Genomic DNA, 15,358 nt, shown 5'->3' on the forward strand with positions numbered 1-15,358 from the left:
ACACCGTGTGCCGTGTTCTTCAGTGGGCATTTCTCCACCAGAGAGGGAAGGATGCCTCTCCAGGGATCCTCCTCTGGGCTCCGTGCCCTCTGTCGCTTTTGTATGTGAAGGATTACCTGGCAGGGGTCCACCCTTCTTGGCAGGGGCCCAGGTCCATGTGGTTCTGGGCCCAGCGTGGAGTCCTGAGGCCAACGGAGAGGGGCCTGTGGGACCTCTCACAGCAGCTCTGGCCAGTGCCGGCGCGGACGGCCACCCCCACCCGGCGGCGCATTCGAGGACCTTCGTTCTTTAGCTGACTGAAGTCAGCTTATTTTTATAACATTCCCGGACAGTCCAGGCTCTCCTAGAATTTGACTTTTCTGATTTTGCTTATTTGATTCAAAGAGAGGACTGTAAACATTCAAAAAGAGAGAGAGAAGCCCTATAATCATTGGAAATTTATTTGGCTGCTAATACTGTTCTGCAACTTCTTAGGACACATGTTTCCATTTGGAAAGCAATGCCTTGTTGTAATTCTTTTTTGATAAATAAAATGTTTTATTTCCTCTGGGCGTGAATTAGCTCTTGGCCAACAAATCCTTACCCTAGATCAGTACCTGTCAAACAGAAAACTAGAGCCTAAGAGGCCATGAATGAAGTAGATGGGGTTTTGTGTGAGACAAATTTGTAAATTATTAACATGAAAGGGGGGAGTAAGAAGCTCACAAAATATGTTTGCACAAAATTCACTGTAAATATTGTGAGAATTGAATTTGGAGAAGATCCTATTTAATAAGCTATTTCAAAACACACATTTAAATAAAGACTGACTAAATAAAAAGGTGCCACACACTCTGGTCAGTTTCCTTCCTCTGCATGTCCCCGGTTTGTGTTCCTGTCACTCCCAACAGGGAAAGCCCCAGGTGGAGGGCGGGCTGGCCTCTAGGCGGCGCTCAATCGGCCCAGAGGCCCCACAGCATCTTCCCCTGCACTTGACTAACTGCACGGCCTTGTAGCTGTCCCACTGTCCAAGTGAGGCTGCCACTGACAGAGCACCACCTGCCTGGCACTAAATACACATCTCAGCCAGAGCCACTCCCATTTCATACTTGAGGAAACTGAGGCTCTGAGCAGTTTAACTCTCCCAGACAGCACGAGCTAGCCCTGGGGTACCAGCCCCTGGTGGCCTGAGGCCAAACTCTGTTCCTCCTCCCTCTTTCATCCTCAAAGCTGGGAACCAGGAGAGGCCCAGGGTGTCAGGAAATACTCTGTGCCCTTCCCTGCTGCCGCCTAGGAGGCTCCTGGGGGGCCAAAGGCAGAGTGAGCCAGCAAGGATTGAGATCATGATGTTCTTGGATGAGGCTCTTGGCTAAAGCCAGGCATCTGCCCAAATGTTAGGATTACCCCTGGAGAAAAGGCCGAGTGCACACAGCCCTGGTGCAAGCTTTCTCAATCGCCGGCCTCCCTGGGTTCTCTTCCTTGGAGGCTCTGGGGGGGCATATCTGCCAGGGAGAGGGAGGAGCAGGTGAGCCTCTCAAAGCCTCAGTCACCAGCAAACTGGTCTGTGTGATACAAAGCTGCTTGGAGCCACAGTGCAGTCTGGAAATTACACAAGACCTGGAAGAGATCATAATAATGTAACAGAAAATGAAATAGGAGAGTCACACTTTTTTTTAAAATGAAAAGACAGATGTTTCCAAATAGACTTACAGATCTTTCTAGTCTACTTATACGAGCCAAAACTAAGATTTTATATCTTTTTTTCCCCATTTTATCCAAAACATTACTGTACGTTTGGCATGAAATCGCCAACATTGTGTTCTTCCAGGAAGGTTTCGGATGTTGTAGTCAGGGCCTGTTGGTGGACAAAGGTCTGAAACAGATGAAGCTAGATTTGGTCTTCCTAAGAAGACTGAAAAGATTGAAGATGGATGTGAACAAGGCTATCATTTTATTTTGAAATCTGGAAAGTGCTTTTATGTTGCTACCATAACGAAAGCATAGTAAAACAACATGCTAAGCCTGGCTTGCACTAGGCCTCTACAGATACATCACTTCATGGAGGAGAACGCAGTGACTGAAAGGGTAAGGAACGTGCTCCGCGTCAAACAGCCAGCAACTGAGCCGGGATTTAAGGCTAGGTCTGCTCCCAAAGGCTGTCTCTTTGGAAAGGAGGATGCATCACAAGGCAGACCTGCTCTCTGGCTTTCCCAGGGTGGGGACAGATACTTCACAGCCCCCAAGGAAAAAGAGGGAATCCTGGATTCCAGAGCTGCAGGATAACTCAGTGGAAAGACTTCAAAAGCTAGATTCATTCCAGGGGGGCAAATTTGTTCCGCTTGGTCGTCTGATGTTTGGAAGGTCAAATGAGACCTACAGGATAGGGAATTCAATCTAGAATTTTGAACAACCCTTTGACTGCATGCAGGTATTAATTTCAGACTGTAATTCTGCACCTGCTTTTGTTCTCTTGGCTTGCTTTTTCAGTTGGACGTAACGTTGGCTTAGATTTCCTGATAGAAGTGGTTGCTGCCCAGCCGGCCATTCTTCCATCTCAGATTCCTCTGTGGCCCAGAGCCACAGGGCTGCCACGAGGCAGAAGTCTGATGGACGCACATCTGATTCCTGTGGGGATCACCTAGCCCCTCCCGTGAAGGAGGGTGAATGAGGACCAACACCCTAAAATAAAGTCACAAAACCACATAAAAATTCACAACCCCTTTACCATCAACTCATACGGATTGTGATTTAATCACTACACCGTGAGCCATCTATGTTACTTTAAAGAGCCGCGACCACGGGGGACTTTGGGGAGAACATGTTAAATGCGTTAATCTGTCCTTTAGTAGAGGTTGGAAAACATGACTTCCCTTAGTTTTAGTTCTCCTGCAATTTGAATTGCAAAGCAACCAAAACATTGATTTATTCAACCACTTGTTTACCCATGTAACCCAATGTCCATTGAACTAATTCTGGACCAACCACAGAGGGACACAGCAGGATTGCCAGAGGGGTTAGGCCTCGTATACTGTCCCTGAGTCAGCAGGGCAGGTCAAGGCCGACTGAAAGTGGGAACCCATGAGGAAGCACTGGAGTCCGTGGAGGCACTCCGAGCCCTCCATCTTCCAGAATGGGGGCTGGCCACGGGACAGTGCAGTTCACTGGGGAGCTCCCCGGGCTGATCCCAGATTCAGAGAAACCTTGCCAGGGTACATGTGGCTGCCACTTGGCTTCTCCTCGCACCTCTGACAACTTGAGACCCAAATTCATTAGTCCTGGAAACGTGTTTCGGCTTAGCTAAATGGACACATTGCAAACCCACCGCTGAGGGAATTGTTTCCACATCCTCTTCGTGTCCTCTCTCTCTCTCAAAGACCTCTAGTTTTTCCCCTTAAACGACATGAGAGGTTTGCACAGTCAGTGAAAGGCCACACAGACGGTGCGGAAGGCCACACACCTGGACTTCATTCCAGCTCCACAACCAGCTCTTAGAGCTGAAGAATCACTGAGCTGCAGTTTCCTGCCCAAAAAGCAAGGCAAAAAGACGACCTGCCTCACAGCGAGGTTTTGCAAGTGAAGGCGCTAACGTGGGTGACCTGTGAGTCACGAGCCAGCTCAGGAGGTGCTTCCCTGTCTTCTCCCTCAGTGGCCCTCAGGGGCTCACTGCCAGCCGGGGAAAAGGTTTGCTGTGTGCAATCCAGGCACAAGGAGCCACAGGCCCTGGAGCATGGCACGGTCAGAGAATGACGAAGTGCGTGCCCTGTGTGTCAGGTGTGGATGTGTGGAGGGGGCCGGGAGGGGAGTCTTGAATGCTGTCCTAAGGGTTTAATACCATCATCAAGGCAGCTATTGCTGACTTAGTGCCTGCTGCTCTAGACGCTTCAGGAGGTACAAAACTCAGTCCTCAAAACCACCGTAGGAGGCGTGTGCTGATTACCCTGATTTTACAGATGCAGAAACAGAGGCAGAGCGAGGGTCACTTGCCCAAGATGGTACAGGGAGCACATGGCTGAGTGGGATTCAAACCCACAGCCCAGAGGCAGAAGCTACAGGACTTGTGAGACATTCAGGACTTAACATCGACCACACCTAGTTCCATGCCATTTCTGGAAGATAAGGGCGAGGACGAGGGCGCCTCACAGGCCTGTGACTGTGGCCAGGTGCCCACCCGAGGGACAGAATCGTGTGAGAGAGACGGTGAGGGCAGCTCTGGATAGTTTCGTGTGGTATCTCCACATGGAGACTCTGGGCAGCAGGTGGACAAATGAATCTGGAGCTCAAGAAAAGTAGGGGCCAATCGCACTGATTTGGGGGGGTTACGGAAGTCCATGTGCAGAGGAAGCCACCCGTTCCTTGCTGTAGTTGGGGCCTCAGAACACACCCAGTCCTTCACCCCATTTTCAGGTGTATTCTTATGTTACCTGTAGCTGTCTCCTCTCTCCTACTGGAGGCTCAGGGGAAAACCACCATGTTCCTCCCCTTCAGCCTCCTCCGTTTGTTCAGTGAGGGTTGAGGGCTGCTGGGTCTGTACTCTTTCCTCCCTGACGGCCCCAAGTTCTTTCTACGTGTTCACCAGACCCAGTCATGGCGACATCGATCTGAGTCTGTGTCTCATGCAGTAAGTAAGCTCTGTGGGCCAGAGCTGCTCACTAAGAGGCTTGGTATTTCCATTAAAGACCAGGCTGACATACCTTTGAAAAAGTGCCATCGAGACAAAAGGTGGTTGACCTCCCAGCTAGACCTGGCTCTTTCCCCAGCCCCATCCTGGAGAGGCCCTGGTCCAGACGCCAGCTTCAGGTACAGAGGCGAGGCCCTAACTGCAGACTGCTGTTCCTGCTGTGGGGGAAGAAGCCTCTGCCGTTTTCTGGGGGCGATGCATGGCATTCACAGGGCCGTGACCTGGCCCATCTGTGTGAATGAGACTCTGTGCTGCCTGGGGTGTGGGAGGAAGGAGGAGGGCGTGCCCGCAGCCACCTGGTGGCCTCTGGCAGCACCAGGCTGCCCTTCACCTTGACAGGGGACATTTCCAAGCAGACTGGCAGTTTTCAGTTGGCAGTTGGCTGTGCCCGTCTGTGTCCTCGAGTGGCACACAGCCTGAGCCACCAGGAAACCAGCGCCTGGAGGAGAGGGCCAGGGCAAGGAGGGCATGCAGGACTTCACCCAATGTCGCTGTCGGGAAAGGCTCAGGATCTGGCCCTGGCCTCATGGAGAGGAGCTGGGATCTGGTGTGAGCTGCCTGCGGGAAGCCAGTGAGGAGCTGATGGGCCACCTCGCTAGAGACGATGCCCCAGTGTCCCTGCGGCTCCTCCCCAGGCTGGATGCTGCTCTCTCCTCAGAGCTCCTCTCTGCAGCCTCCAACAGTGCCAAGGAGAGGAGTCTGTGAGAGTCAATTCACCACAGAAGGGCCATCCAGGATGCGCCGAGGCTGCTGGCGGTGGAATTCATTCACGCACAGTGCCTGCCGACCGACGGCCAGAACCCTCTCCACTGTCAGCCCTTCTCTCCCTCTACGCTCCAGGACAGGGGAGACTGTGACCACTGTCCCTCCAACCCTCCTCTCTGACCACTCCTCTCCTGAATGGCCCCATATACTCTCCTCTACCTCTACACCCCCATGTGCATGCCCGTGACCCCCATCACTGCGGACCCAGACCCCTTGTCTGATCTCCAAGCGGCTAAGCCTTCTTCTGGATGGGCACTAGTACCCCAAGGCAGAGCCGGTGACTTCCCGAGCGCCCCCCTCAACGCCCCACTTGCTCACACCAGCAGCCTACCAGGTCCTGAGTGACTCCTCTCCGTCCTCTCACCCCCAGTCCATCCCTCCATATTTCTACTCTCAAATCACTTGCCCGGCCTGAGCGCTTCTCTGCAGCCACACCATGGCCCTGCCCCTGACCGCAGCTGCTGCTGCTGCTGCGGTGTGTGTGTGTGGGGGGGGGGGGACTTTCCTGCGGGGGCCCCAGCTCTCTGCGCACTTCCCAGGGGAACTTCTCATAGTTCAGACTGGCACCGGCCCTCCCCTGCCCCATAACCTCCGATGGCTTCCCTGGACACTCAGAAGCACACCCAAGCCCTTGCCACTGTCCTCCAAGCACCGGGTGCCTGGTCTGGCTCCCAGGAGTTCCCAGCAAACCCCGCTTCTTGTCAGTTCCTGCCCTGGGCTTTCCCCTTCTAGGCTGTCACTTTCGCCTGGAGCTATTCTCCGGCATATACTCTGTCTGGCTGCCTCTTGACCCCATCCTTCAAACCCCCAGCTTAAATATCTGCCTGGGTCTTCCCCAAGCACACCAGGAGCCTCCCACACCAGGTCGCAGACCTCCTGGAGCCAGGCAATGTCTGTCTTCTTCACAGACACATCCTTGGAGTCTAGCTCAGTGACTGGAACGTAGAAAGTGCTGACTTGATATGTACATTTTTTCAATCAGTATTTTTGAATGAAAGACCGATTCATTCTTTATGAATCATAATTTCACTTGTGTCTTTCCCCTATTACTTCTTGTGGCACCACCTCTAGGCTGATCCTGCTAACTCCCTGCAACTCTGCCCTCTTTCTGCTCAATTCAGTCACATTCTCTCTCCCCTCTTCTCATTCCCTACAAATGTCACCTTTGCTCATATCCTCATCGTTTCTCATTTTGATCCAACCACCAGCCATCACTCCACATGGATGAATTCTCCACACTGATGCTGGAGTGATTGTTTAAGGGTACAAATATGATTCTGTCCTGTTACAACCTTCTATGGCTCCCTATTGCACCACAGAAGTGTTCCAAAAGCCCTTCTTGGTGTCATTCTCCCCTGCCAACCTCCTACTCCTTGCTGGCTGATGCTACAACCATATACAGTTCCAGTGAGTCATACTGTCCTTCCATGTCCCCTCCATGCTCCTCTGCCCCACCCCCCAATTCCAAATCCCCGAGCATCCAATAATACTCAAATTCTAGTTTCACTTACCAGCCACACCTGCATCAATTTCTGGGTCATGCAGCCATTTGGTAGCTAAAACAAATAACAGGTATTGCTGTATTCTTCCTGCCAGAAACTTTCTTTCCAGTGTTATCTGTGCCTTGAGTAGGATACAAGTAACACATTGACCAAATGACTGATTGACATCGGTCCAGGAGGGATGCCTAATTAAGTGGGTATAATAGAATTAACAAGGAGTGTGACAGGTTGCAGTACTGGGCCAAAGCTAACCATGAATAGATTTAAGAAGGATAAATGTGAAGTCCTGTACCTGAGTCCAAAAACAAAACTGCAGCTTTGCAGGAGGAAGCACAGGTGCTCAATCAAGGGTTTCTGGTGACTCTGACATCTGAGCCTGGCCACATCACCTCTTGCCTGGATTCTTGCAGTACCTTCTGGTCTGGAGTCCTGACCACTGATCTCTTCCTATGCCACTCCTCCTCCACTCCACCTGCAATCATTTCCTGTGTGAAACCATCAGTACCCCCTGCAGGAGCTGTGAAACAGACATGCACACACAGCTGGAATGTTGAAGAGACATGGGGTTACAAACAGCTCGATACTTTTGTGGTCCTTGAAGTCATGAGAGAGGTTAGGGTCCCTGGGGAGAGAGAAGGAAAGCAAGAGGCAACAAGGGCAAAGAGCAGACTCCTGACAGGAGAAAAGAGAGATGAGAAACACAGGAAGTGTCATGAAAACCAAAGAAGGAGTTACAGAAGGGCAGGATGATTCAAGGCGCTAAAGACTGTCAGGACCACGTGGTGTTTGGCCATTAGAAGTTGGGGGCCCCTTCTCACAGGGAGAGTGGAGCAGAAGGTAGCAGTGGTTTGTGAAACAAAAGATGAAGATGTTAAGAAAGCTAGTACGGGCTTTCAAGTAATGAGGGAAAGAAAAACAGTGGGTAAAGGGAAGTCTTTGTTTTCTGAAGGTTGAAGAAATGTATCAGTTAGCAACCGCTGCATAACAAATAATTCCAAACTCAATAAGTTAAATAAAACCAATTGTTTTTTTCTTGCAAGCCTCTGGGTTGGCTGGGAGTCAGCTAATCTAAATAGGACAGCTGAGGCGGCTCTGCTCCTTGTGTCTAATGAAGGCAGAAATGCAAAAGAACAAGTGGGAACATACAAGGCTTCTTGAGGCCTAAATTCAGAACTGGTATAATGACATTTTCACTTCATTCTATTGAACCCAAAATCAAGAGCTGAGAAATATATTCCACCTGTTGCTAGGAAGAAATGCAAAGCAATATGGTAAAGGATGCAAATACAAAAAGGGTAAAAAATTGGGGCCATCATGCCTTCTATGATGGGAGACAAGCAGAGGTGGAGATGGGAAGAAAGAAGGCATTGGAAAGGGAGAGACTGGACAAAATTTAGCGAACACTGGGAGAAGTGTGACAGGTACTGAATTTGCATAAGAACTAGATTCCTGTTCCTGCTTGACCAATGACCAACAGTGCAGCCTTGGGTCAGTCATTGGGTTTGAAACTCCATTTCATTCCCTGTGAAGAGGAAATGATCACCCCTACATCATGGCGTGAAAATTAAATGAGGTAATATAAAAAGTGCTTTGCCATGAAGTGCAAAACCATGTACAATGACACAGCAAGTTTCCAGGAGGGGTGGGAGGTTGTCATGGGACAGCAGGAACACAATGGCTACTCTCAAAGACTGAAGGGCATTCATGTGAAAGAGGATGAGAAACAAAGAGGTCTGTGTTACAGACCAAAGGCTAATGATGGAAGTGGTGGTGGGGGGGGGGAGGAGTTATGTCATAAAAAATAACATTTTAATAATGAGTAGAGTTCAAATGTGGCTTTAGGAGGTGGTGATTTCTTCATCACTGGAGGTGTGGGTGCATGGCAGAAGAGCCGGGCTGATCTGTTATCTTTAGAGGACAGTGCAAGGGGACCTGTGCAGCCCATTCATGAGTCATTGGATTGATCAGTGTTTCTCACCCAAGGGCAGTCCCCCATGGCACACCCCATTGTGGGCGTTTGTTGTCCAAATTTCTAGATGATTCAAGTGGCATTTGGTGCAGGTGGGCCAGGGGTACTAAATCCCCTGACAATGCTCAAGATAGTCCTAAACAATGGAAAATGATCACACTCAATATGGCATCAGTGCCCCTGTTGATAATCACTGGATAAGGTGATTTCTGAGTTCCAACCTTGAGGGACCAAATAAACGCATGTCCCATTTTTAGCAAATGTAACCCGGCAAGCCCACCAGCCTATTTTCCCACAATGCCTCACTGTTGTAGCTGAAAAAGTATTTGACTTCAGAAGAATTTTAAATATGGTTAAACAAGCACAGTCACAATGGCAAAAAATTTATAATCCCTTTCAATAATAAAATTATCCTCAAAGTTTTCTAAAACAGTCATAAATACACATGCTTGTGTAAAGGATTATGAAAAGACGGTCAGGTACATAAATCATTGATTATTCTAGCATGTAAAGAGAGCCAACCACCTTGCTTGGAGACACCACATTAACTATATAGTTAATGTGCCAGCTGAAATAAACAGTACACATTTAATTTACTACGATTTTGTTTGTCCCTTAGAACATAAAAGTCTCTTTGGAGATGTCTGTTTTCTTAAAAAAAAAAAAAAAAAGTCTAGGAAGTTTGAACTAGAACCTTCTTTCCCAGTGTTCACATTTCCTCAGTTTGGGTGCTTGGATCAAATTCAGTAAATATTTGCTTCTGCTGTTGATGGTGCTTCTGTCACTGAGGCATTTTAATTTTATCTTTAAAAAATTTTTTTTAGTTTATTTATTTTTGAGAGACAGAGACAGAGAGAGACAGCACGAGCAGGGGAGGGGCAGGAAGAAGGAGGGAGAGAGAGAGAAAGAGAGAGAGAGAATCCCAAGCAGGCTCTGCACTGTCAACACAGAGCTTGATGCAGGGCTCGACTCACAAACCTCGAGATCATGACCTGAGCAGAAACCAAGAGTCAGACGCTTAACCGACTGAGCCACCCAGGAGCCCCATTGAGGCATTTTTAGAGAATGGTCTGACCGTGCATTCTGTGTCACCCTCCTGGTCCACCCAAACCACTACTGGGCCACTTACAACGACTTTGTTGGAGACGTTCCCAGAACGAATAGTCTGGGCAGAGGCCCATGATGGCATCTGATTCTGGACAATTCCTACAGATCAAATAGGCAGGAAGAACTGAAGTTTGTCTGTCACGTTGGTAGCAACCTTAGCCAAGAAAGGTGGAGCCTCCCTACCCTGTATTCATCCTATAATATATATCCATTAATTAGGGAATTGTTTGGGCATGATTATAGTAGTTTGAATGGTGTCTTTCCTCAGCATGTTTAATTATTATTATTTTTTCTTTAGAAAGAAAGCGAGTGAGCAGGGGAGGGGCAGAGGAGGAGGAAGAGAGAATCTTAAGCAGACTCCAGGCCTGATGTGGCGCTCGATCTGATGAACTGGGAGATCTTGACCTGAGCCAAAATCAAGAGTGGGACCTTAACCAACTGAGCCACCCAGGGACCCCAACTTTGGCTTTTTTTTTTTTATAAAAGAAAACACTTCTTTCCACCTAACACCCCAACAAGCATATGGGTTCTCCATTAGATGACACTAAAGTGTATAATTTCAGCCGAAACAGTGTCCTTTAATAAGGCTACTTCAGTGTCAGAATGAACCAAGTATGGCAAAATTTGTCAACAGAAACACTTGTATCTGAAAGTATAGTTATTTGCATTTTTAACATTACTTTTCTTCTGTTCTTCTGGATGCTTTCCAAAATATTTCCTTGTTCAGCATGGAGTATTTTTCAAGAACCTAAACCAATACAACCTTCTGGATCCACTGAGGTCAGCTGATAGTTCCCTGAGAAGCGGAATACCAGACATCTGGGTGGAGAACTGGAGTCACGTGTGCTTATTTTTGTCAGACCACTAGTTCTTCTCAATGTACCTCTCTTTCATATCTTCATTGATATTTACGCCTGACTCCCGGCTGGACTATAAGCTCCATGAGGGCAGGGTGTGTCTCTGGGTTTGCTCAACAGAGTGCCAGGCACACAGTAAGCTCTCAGAAATATTGGTCAGTGGGATGATGAGTCATGGAGTGTTCAGATAAAGAGCCAGGAGAACTACTACTGGTTATCATCACGGATGAAACCAAGTTGGCCAGAGGTTGTGGTATGCTACACAGGAGCCTCACTGCTCATGGGCTTAACATTCTTGAGATTTAATGACATCAGGCACCCATAGTACCTTTGCATCTTCTAGCATAACTCTTGCTTTCTTTTTTTGAAACTCTGGAAATGGGCACATCGGACTCTACAAGGTACTTCATGCTGCTCAGACCCCACCCCCACCTCCACTCATTAGGAAGAGCCGTGTTCTCTACAGGCAAACAGCCTCCTTACTCCACCTCATGCCCTGGGGATACATCCCAGGCTGAGCACCTTCAGGTGTGGGTGTCAGCACTGGGATGGACCACAGCTTCTCCTGGTTCAACTTCGCCTGGACTCCAATTTCTGAAAACTGAAACTTGCAGAAACTCAATTCCTTCATATCTAGAGTGGCTGGGAGGGAGTTGGGGGAAGAGTTATTCCAGAAAAGTCCTGGCTCATGTCCTTCTGAAAGACATGTGCTTTCCCTAACAAATTGCTTTGTGCTATACTCAACAAAGCTATACTCAACAAAGCCTGCATGGATTCCCCTTATATCTTTCTCCTCCCCGAAAAGCTATATGGGTTTAGAAATAACATTCAGGAAAATGAGAAATACTCATGTACCTTAGTGTCACTAAAGATAGAATTCATGTTTATAAAGAAAAGTGTTGGCACAGAAATAAAGCGGACCAAACTGAAAAGATCTGGCAGACAATGGAAGTCAGGCGAGGTTTGCAGGAACAGTAACTTGCTGGGTTACAGTCATCCTTATGGAAATGAAAGCTGTAACTCTATGTGGTAAATTAAAATAAAAAATGATGACATATGGGTAGACATGTATACTTGCTAGTCTTTTGAGTTATTTCTACCACCACAAAGGAAACACAAGCTTGATGGTCCCTCTGGTAAAAACAGATAATATTTCACTGCTTTTCCATTGTGCATAATCATTACAAATCACGAAAATTCCTTGAGTGTGTTGCATACTGAAACTTCACTCGAATGTATCATAAAAATTTTTTTTCATTGTTTTTTTTAAATATTTTTGAGAGTGAGTGAGTGGGGGAGGGGCAGACAGAGAGGGGCACGAGGATCAGAAGTGGGTTCTGCACTGACAGCAGAGAGCCCAATGTGGGGCTCGAACTCAAACTGTGAGATCATGACCTGAGCCTAAGTCAGCTTAACTGACTGAGCCACCCAGGTGCCCCTCATAATTTTTTTTTAATTTTGTAGAGTGAGTTATTATAAAAAATGATCATAAAGTAAATGCTCAGGCTTCAGGGGAAGCTCATCAGGGAGTACCCGGGGTGGATGTTTCGGAGGTACAGGGTGGGAGCCAGGGTCTGAACTGAACCGGAGCCTGAAGCCACCTAGTGGACCAATTCTAGCACAGGTCAGAGTTGAACACCAGAACCAAAAAAGAAATCAGAAATAACAAATGCAAACACATCCAGATGCTACAGTGATGGTGAACAAGATTTGACTCTATCCCCAAAGGTTGCTTTGAGAGGATCTTTCTCAGGTACTCCTCATCTCCATCAAGTCTTTAAAAAAGTCCTTGGTAGAAGAACATGCACTGCTCTAACACAATACCTTAGGGGCTTATCCCCAAGGAAAAGATGGATAATGGTATTATGGGGTGGCTATTTGTATCAAATATATTAGTGAAAATGCTTAAAATGACTGTGAGAATTTGATGCTTAAAGCCAAAACATTACAGAAAATACAAAAATGGAGATGTGAATATATTAATTTACCTCTATTTTTCGTCCTCAAAATCATTAAAATGAGAGTAAAGGATTTTTGTTTTATTTTGAATATAAACTTACAGGACAAAGAGAATGGAGAAATCAACAGCAACATTTTGGAAGGTGTGCCTACGAAAGCGAGGCCCTAAAGGCTCTGCTCTGCATGATGCCATGTGCTCTGTTCTACACTCTTCCAGAGTATCTGGTGAAGAACCCTAGTTTATTAGGGTTTCAACCCAAACCTCAAAACTTTCTCTAGTAGTGTAACAAGGATCATGAAACAATGCCTTCCAATTTCTGAGGGACAATGATTCCCAGTCTACGATTCTATACCTAACCAAACTATCAATTAAATGTGAGGAATGAAGATATTGGCAGATACTCAGAGTATCAAAACTGCTCCACACCCAAAGTCTTATCTGACAGTCATCCTGCTACCATGTACCCATTCTCTGTATCCTTTCTCAGGAATCTTCTGAAAAACATGCCCCACCAAATAGAGAAAGACATGGGTCCCTGGAAACAGGGGATTCCCAGGACAGTTGTGAAGGGTGGGCCCCAAAAGATACCTGTGCAGCATGTCTAGTGAGCAATCAGTCCAGACTGGAGGTGGACAGAAGACTCTAGGAGGGATTTCTTCAAAAAGAATTTTTTTAGGATACCCAATATGCCTGACTGTATTGAGAGAAGGTTATATAACTGGGAGACAAGTTTGGCTATAGATTAGTACTAAAATAGAAAACCAAGCCAAAAAAAAAAAAAAAAAAAGGCAATTTTTGAATTCAGGAAAATAAATTCAATAAAGAAAGGAAAAGGAATGCTAGTACACATGACAAACTGTGATTAGCATTTACAGAGTCATAATGACAAACAGTGAATATTGATGCAACCAAAACAAAAGTGTAACAGTGTGGAGCATGGAGAGAGGTGAGTGAGGTGAAAGAAAGCTCTTCCATTATGGAAATTCAAAAGACAATGGCTCAGGGGAGTACAGGTGGCTCAGTTGGTTAAGCATCAGACTTTGGCTCAGCTCATGATCTCACGAGTTCATGAGTTTGAGCCCCACATCTGGCTCTCTGCTGTCAGTGCAAATTTGGCTTCGGATCCTCTGTCTCCCTCTCTCTGCCCCTCCCCTGCTTTCTCTCTCTAAAAATAAACATCTTAATTCGAAGTAAGGTTTATAGAGCTATCTATCAATTCAAAGTAAGGTTTATAGAGCTATTTATCATTTAAAATATGTAGGTATAATTTTACTAAAAAATGACTAAATTGACAATAATGGAAGTCCTTGAATTTATTACTGTAACATACATGTTAAAATCAGCCAACATGTCAAATGTAAGCTTACATTAGAAACAAAACTGAAAATGGAGGGAAGGGAGGCACAATCCTGACACTTCCTGATTAGGCCCTTGCAACATCGTGAACTAGTATTTAAGGAATCATTTCATCTCCCAGACTCTCCTGTTTCCAGATTTATAGAAAGTGTGCTACAGTGGATGAAATCTGAGTTCCTTTGAAATCTGTCTATTTAAATGCAGTTCAATGTACACAGTTAATATATTTATGGACCAACTTCTACATACTTTAATGTAGGGTATTCCATTTTAAAATTTTTTTTTTTTTTAATGTTTATTTATTTTTGAGACAGAGAGAGACAGAGCATGAATGGGGGAGGGGCAGAGAGAGAGGGAGACACAGAATTGGAAGCAGGCTCCAGGCTCTGAGCCATCAGCCCAGAGCCTGACGCGGGGCTCGAACTCATGCACCGTGAGATCGTGACCTGAGCTGAAGTCGGATGCTCAACCGACTGAGCCACCCAGGCGCCCCTAGGGTATTCCATTTTAAATGGGCCTCATTTTCAACTGGTACTTACTAATGGGGTTTGTTTTACTTGGAGACAGGATTTTCAAAACTCAGCCTAAATGATAGCAAAGTTCTGTACTTTTTGTATTAAGTAGGTCCATTGGATTTTTAATGGTCAACAGTAATTGTATGAAAAATATCAATGAGTCTAGGGGCACCTGGCTCAGTTGGTAAAGCATGTGACTCTTGATCCCAGGGTCATGAGTTCAAGCCCCACATGGAGTGTGGAGTCTACTTAAAAAAAAAAAAAAAAAAGGAATAAAAAAATCAATAACTTTAAGATACATGACAAATGCTGATACAAGAAAAGATAGGCCTACCTGGTCAACAGATAAGAGAAAATTTGATCAGACCCAACAGTGTGCTCTATCCTTGCAAAATGAATCATAGTATGTACGATGACTCAGGCCATGGAACAGGTACTTTTCTGTGCTGGGAAGCAAATATAATAGACTCAATTCTATGCTCTTAAGAGAAGGAAATCAGGCTGTCTCTGTATGACATCCAGCTATGACCAAACCTCACCCAAGTTAACTTTTGATTGATTGATGTATAGCCCAGCTAGGTGTTAACTCTAGATTTTCCATTACCTTTTGGAAACAGGCAGAAAAAATTATTGCAGGTTGAGGGTATTTACAAAATGGTCTGGCTGATTC

The 15,358-nt window shown here is 46.4% G+C and overlaps 1 long non-coding RNA gene across 1 annotated transcript; it reads right to left on the reverse strand.

Annotated features, from left to right (window-relative positions):
* Positions 1-422: 422 nt before the first annotated feature.
* Positions 423-9,770, reverse strand: LOC123597243. The gene is made up of 2 exons (XR_006712046.1): positions 7,217-9,770; positions 423-7,109 (listed from the first exon to the last, which is right to left on the reverse strand). It is a non-coding gene; the product is annotated as an uncharacterized LOC123597243 (long non-coding RNA).
* Between the last annotated feature and the right edge of the window lie 5,588 nt (positions 9,771-15,358).

The sequence above is a fragment of the Leopardus geoffroyi genome, chromosome A1 (genome assembly GCF_018350155.1).
Source record: "Leopardus geoffroyi isolate Oge1 chromosome A1, O.geoffroyi_Oge1_pat1.0, whole genome shotgun sequence".
Taxonomy (NCBI): Eukaryota; Metazoa; Chordata; class Mammalia; order Carnivora; family Felidae; genus Leopardus; species Leopardus geoffroyi.